Genomic DNA, 5,952 nt, shown 5'->3' on the forward strand with positions numbered 1-5,952 from the left:
AACTGGCAGGAACTTTGCATTCCCAAAGCACAGGACAGTTTTCACCAGGCAAAGAATACTGTACAGACCATTTAACAGGTAAGGAAAGTGGAGGCCCGATGAGGCTCAAGGATGGTATTGTGGGCATAAGAAGGGGGAGACCTTAGCCCAAGTTCTTTCCTTCTACAGTCCAGGTCTGGGGGAACCAGGGGCTTCTCAGACACCACTTGTGTCCCAAGGCAGGAAATGGGCACACTGGCGTTACAGGCACTCTGGGGTCACATACAAGTGCAGAAAGGACTGCTGCTCTAAGAATATCTACTGTATTCTGACTGCCAAGAGTATGCCCCTTCCTTCCTCTCCACAGGCTCCATGCTGACCGTCTGATGAGGCAATGTGAGGAGAGCGGTGGCTAGTGGGACCAGAAGGGGAGACAGACTTTGAGTTGACCAAAATTCAAAGCTGTGCCCATGGTACTGGAGTTTTTTTGAATTTTATTATTTTTTTCTTGACTGTCACTTGAACTTTATCACTGCAGTTGAGTTTTATCTCCTCTCTTGTTTGTTCTGAGAGTAGGTGGGATATGTCATTGAGCTCACCCAATAGTTATGTAAAAGTATGCACAATTATTACTTTATGTTGTTTATTACTATTATTCATTTTATTGTGTATGTCTGTTTGTAAGTTAATACCACATGCGTGTAGGTGGCCACAGAGGCCAGAAGAGGCCATCAGATCCACTAGAGCTGGAGTTACAGGTGGTTGTGAGCCACCCCACATAGATGCTGGACACCAAACTCAGGTCCTCTGGAGGAGCAGCAAATGCTTCCTTCCATGTCCATCTTAGGCCCTAGAAAGCTGCAGCTTGAGATCTATGATCGAGGGAAGAAGACCCAAGTGTGAGATTTTTATAGGGGTGTGATATCCCACAGACAGCAAGGTACACGGTATATGGAGGGCACTGCCCACAGATCCTCCCAAAGTAAGAACTTGATGGGTGGGCTGGGTGGGGGTGACTCTATCATTATTACCGTGGTGATTATTTCATTGTTGTTAGACTGCAAAGCTCCTAGGCTCCCCTCCCTCCTTTCTGCCCTCTTCCCTTCCTTCTTCCTTCTATCTCCATCTTTTTAGCTTGTATGGCAAGGACCATGTGCACACTAGGCTAGTACTCCATCATGTTGGACTAGCTCTCTGGCCAGGTGTAGATGAAGAGGGCTGAGTGAGGGGCAGGAGCTCCTTCCTATGGGGCAGGTTAGTGACAGTATACGTTCCTGTCCTGGGAGAAAGCTGTCTGACACATCTGGCTGCAGAGCACATCCTCAGACACAAGGTAGGAGTGTTTCTACAACAGAATGTGGAAGTCTTGAGGACCGGAACCAACCGCAGCTGCTGATCCCTGTAACTGTTCACCCTCTAAGGAGACAGAACTTCTCCTGGGCTGAGCAGCCACTGCCAACTCAAACTGCACTCAATTCTGAAGCTAGGGGAATAGACGGACCTGTGGAAGACCACGGCTGCCAGCTCCAGCATTAGCTGCTAAAGTGCCACCCGCTCAAATTCCCCACTTCATGCTGGCATGCTGCCTCTACACTCTGCAGTGAGCCCACAAATCCAGCCTTTTCAGGTTTGTGTAGCCTCGTGGCACACCAAAACACCAAGTCTCAGGCTTCAATAGCCCCACACCCCCGTGGCAATGGCTCTTTAGGATAGACACAATGAAGCAAGTTCAAGTACGGTCACAGCTGCATCACAGAGCTCCATCTCTGCATGGTCATCAGAAAGGCACGGGCCACCAGCAACTCAGAAACCCAAAGGTCCTTTATTAGATTTTTGGGATCCTCTGGGACAGGGTATCCCCATGGGTGTTCTGGTAGGCTTCAACATGAACTTCCTGAACTCCCTGGCATCAATCCAGAAACAAAACTAAGTCCCTGATCATTTTCTATGTGTGCACAAATGAGTCTCACATAGCTCAGTCTGGCTTTATGTAGCCAAGGGTGACGTTGAACTTTTTTTTATTTTGAAATTTAAGTTAGAAACAAGGTTGTTTCACATGCCAATCCCAGCTCCCTCTCCCTCTCCTCCTCCCATGCAGTCCCACAAACCCCCTCCCCCAATCCCTACTCCAGAGAGGGTAAGGCACTCTATGGGGGGGTATCCACAGTCTGTCATTTCATCCAGGGCGGGGCCTAGGCCCTACCCCAAGAGTTCAGGCTGAGAGAGCATCTCTCATTGTGTGATGGGCACCCAAAGTCCATTTGTATGCCAGGGATAAATACTGATCTACTACCCAAGACCCCATAGATTGTCTAGGCCTCCTCACTAGCACCCACATTCAGGGGGTCTGGATCAGTCCCATGCTGGATTCCCAGGCATCAGTCTGGGGTTCAAGAGCTCCCCCTTGTTCAGGTCAGCTGTTTCTGTGGGATAAACAAGTCCAGTCTTGACCCCTATGCTCATCAGTCTTCCCTCTCTGTCACTGGGTTCCTTGAGTTCAGCTCAGTGTTTAGTTGTGGGTGTCTGCCTCTGCTTCCATTAGTCATTGGTTGAAGGTTCTATTTCCCAGAGTCTCTGGTAGTGGGGTTGTAGGCTGGCACTACCCTGATCCATGTCTAAAATCCATATATGAGTGAGTACATACCATGTTTGTCTTTTGTGACTGAGTTACCTCACCCAGGATGGTTTCTTCTAGTGCTGTCCATTTGCCTGCAAATTTCAAGGTTCCATTGTTTTCCCCATGAATAGTATTCCATTGTGCAAATATACCACATTTTCTCTATCTACTCTTCAGCTGTGAGGCATCTAGGTTGCTTCCAGGATCTGGCTATTACAAATAATGCTGCTATGAATACAGTGGAATAGATGTCTTTGTTTTATGAATTTGCATCATTTGAGTATATGCATAAGAGTGGAATTGCTGGGTTTTGTGGTAGGCTGATTCCCATTTTCCTGACGAATCTTCATACTGCTTTCCAAAGTGGCTGTACGAGTTGGCACTCCCACCAGCAGTGAAGGAGTGTTCCCCTCTCTCCACATCCTCTCCAGCATAAATTTTCTTCAGTGTTTTTGATTTTACCCATTCTGACAGGAGTAAGATGGTATCTCAGAGTTGTTTTGATTTGCATTTCCCTGATGGCTAGGGATATTGAGCACTTTCTTAAGTGTCTCTCAGCCATTTTAGACTCCTCTATTGAGAATTCTCGATTTAGTTCTGTACCCCACTTTTTAATTGGATCCTTTGGTGTTTTGGAGACTTGCTTCTTGAGTTCTTTGTAAATTTTGGAGATCAGCCCTCTGTCAGATGTGGGGTTAGTGAATATCTTTTCCCATTCTGTGGGCTGCCTTTTTGTCTTGCTGACTGTGTCCTTTGCCTTACAGAAGCTTCTCAGTTTCAGGAGGTCTCATGTATTAATAGTTGACCTCACTGTTTGTGCTATTGGTGTTATGTTCAGGAAGCTGTCACCTGCACCAATTCATTCAAGGGTACCTCCCACTTTCTCTTCTAAGAGGGTCAGTGTGGCTGGATTTATGTTGAGGTCTTTGATCCATTTGGACTTAAGTTTTGTGCATGGCGATAGACATGGATCTATCTGCATTCTTCTACATGCCAGCATCAAGTTCTGCCAGCACCATTTGTTGAAGATGCTTTCTTTTTTCCATTGTATATTTTAGCTTCTTTGTCGAAGATTAGATGCTCATACGTGTATGGGTTAATATCAGGGTGTTCAATTCCATTCCATTGGTCTACCTGTTTACTTTTGTGCCAGTACCAAGCTGTTTTCAGGACTATAGCTCTATAATAGAGCTTGAAATCAGGGATGGTTATGTCTCCAGATGTTGCTTTGTTGAATAGGGTTGTTTTGGCTATCCTGGATATTTTGTTTTTCCATATAAAGTTGATTATTGTTCTTTCAAGGTCTGTGAAGAATTGTGCTGGTATTTTAATGGGGATTGCATTGAATCTGTAGATTGCTTTTGGCAAGATTGCCATTTTTACTACATTGATCCTTCCTATCCAAAAGCATGGAGATCATTCCATTTTCTGGTGTATTCTTTAAATTCTTTTTTAATTTTTTTAACTTTTTTATTACTTTAATTTTAAATAGCTTGCTTCACATGTCAATCCCAGTTTCCTCTCCCTCCCCTCCTCCCGCACCCCCTATCCCCCCCAGCCTCCCACCCTATCCCCACTTCCTTCCACATAGGGGATATCCAGAGTCTGTCATTTCGCTCAGGGCAGGGTCCAGGCATTCCCCTAAGAGTCCAGGCTGAGAGAGCATCCCTCTTTGTGTTATGGACACACGAAGTCCATTTGTATGCCAGGGATAAATACTAATCTACTGCCCAGGGCCCCATAGGTTGCCCAGGCCTCCTTACTGACTCTCACACTCAGGGGATCTGGATCAGTCCCATGCTGGCTTCCCAGCTGTCGGTCTGGAGTCCAAGAGCTCCCCCTTGTTCAAATCAGCTGTCTCTGCTGGTTTCGCCAGCCCATTCTTTGCCAATTTGCTCATCACTCCTCTCTCTTTGTCACTGGGTTCCATGGGTTCAGTTCAGTGTTTAACTGTGGGTGTTTGCCTCTGCTTCCATCAGTCACTGGATGAAGGTTTTAGGATGGCATATAGGATAGACGTCAAGTTCATTATCAGGAATGGGCATTTAAGGTGGTCTTTCCACTATTGCTTAGCTTGCCAGTTGGTGTCATCCCTTTAGATTACTAGAGGTCTCACTGGTACCAGATCTCTCTTCTAACCTATCACTCCCTCTATTATGGTATTTCTCATCCTGTTCTCCCCCTATCCTACCCCCCCACTCAACCTTCCTGTTCCCCCATGACCTATTCTCTCTTCCTCTTCTCCCCCTCTCTTCTTCCCAGCTCCTACTCCCCCACACACGTCTTGCTGTGTTACCAATCTGTTCAGGAGTTCTTGCCTTATTCCTCTTCTCTGGGGTACCATGCATTTCTCTCTTAGGTCCTTTCCTATTTCATGTGGTTTTTCTTTTGTGGTTTGTTTATATGGTGGATTACATTGATAGATTTTCTAATGTTGAACCATCCTTGCATTCCTGGGATGAAATCAATCAAGTAGAAATCAGGAAAACATTGCAAAGAATCAATGAAACAAAGAGTTGGTTCTTTGAGAAAATCAACAAAATAGACAAACCTTTGTCCAAATTAACCAAAAGACAGAGAGAGAGCATGCTAATTAACAAAATCACAAATGAAAAGGGAGACATAAGAACGGACACTGAGGAAATCCAGAGAATCATCAGGGCATACTTTGAAAAGCTGTACTCCACAAAATTTGAAAATTTAAAGGACATGGACAATTTCCTGGATAGATATCACTTGCCAAAACTAAATCAAGAGCAGATAAACAATCTAAACAGACCTATAACCCTTAATGAAATAAAAGCAGTCATCAAAAGTCTCCTGTTGGGGACTGCTAGAACCTTGAACAAAATGGAGTCTGTCAACCATTTCTTGGCCTTCTGCCTATGTGACTGCGAGCACACATGCCCTTGAGACAAAGGAAAAGGCTAACCATAAAAGTTAAATTTACACAGGGCAGCCCACCCGCCTAGCCAGGGGGAAGTAACCCTTACAGAGCAATTGTCTTTGTTAACAAAAGGTTAAAGTGTTCCTTTGAATACTTCCTACCCCTCCCTAATTCCTGCACCTGACTTACGCTGACAAGCATTTGTGGAATGCAACTGATGACTGATGGAAAATTATAGCTTTGTCTTTACCGTATTTGGTGTATATTTGAGTTGAGACTTGATTGACATGCTTGTACCACCCCCTGAGGTTCTTCCTCTATAAGTACCAGCTCGCCCCAAAAATAAACGCTCTTGATCAGCGAACGTTGTCTTGAGCCTGTTTCCTTTAACCTCTTGAAGTTTACTTTTAAGATCAGATCTGCTCGTGAAGGCCCACCAAATCAGTAGCGACCCTCATCACCTCATCCC

This window comes from Mesocricetus auratus, unplaced genomic scaffold, assembly GCF_017639785.1.
Source record: "Mesocricetus auratus isolate SY011 unplaced genomic scaffold, BCM_Maur_2.0 Super-Scaffold_100676, whole genome shotgun sequence".
In the NCBI taxonomy this organism is placed as follows: Eukaryota; Metazoa; Chordata; class Mammalia; order Rodentia; family Cricetidae; genus Mesocricetus; species Mesocricetus auratus.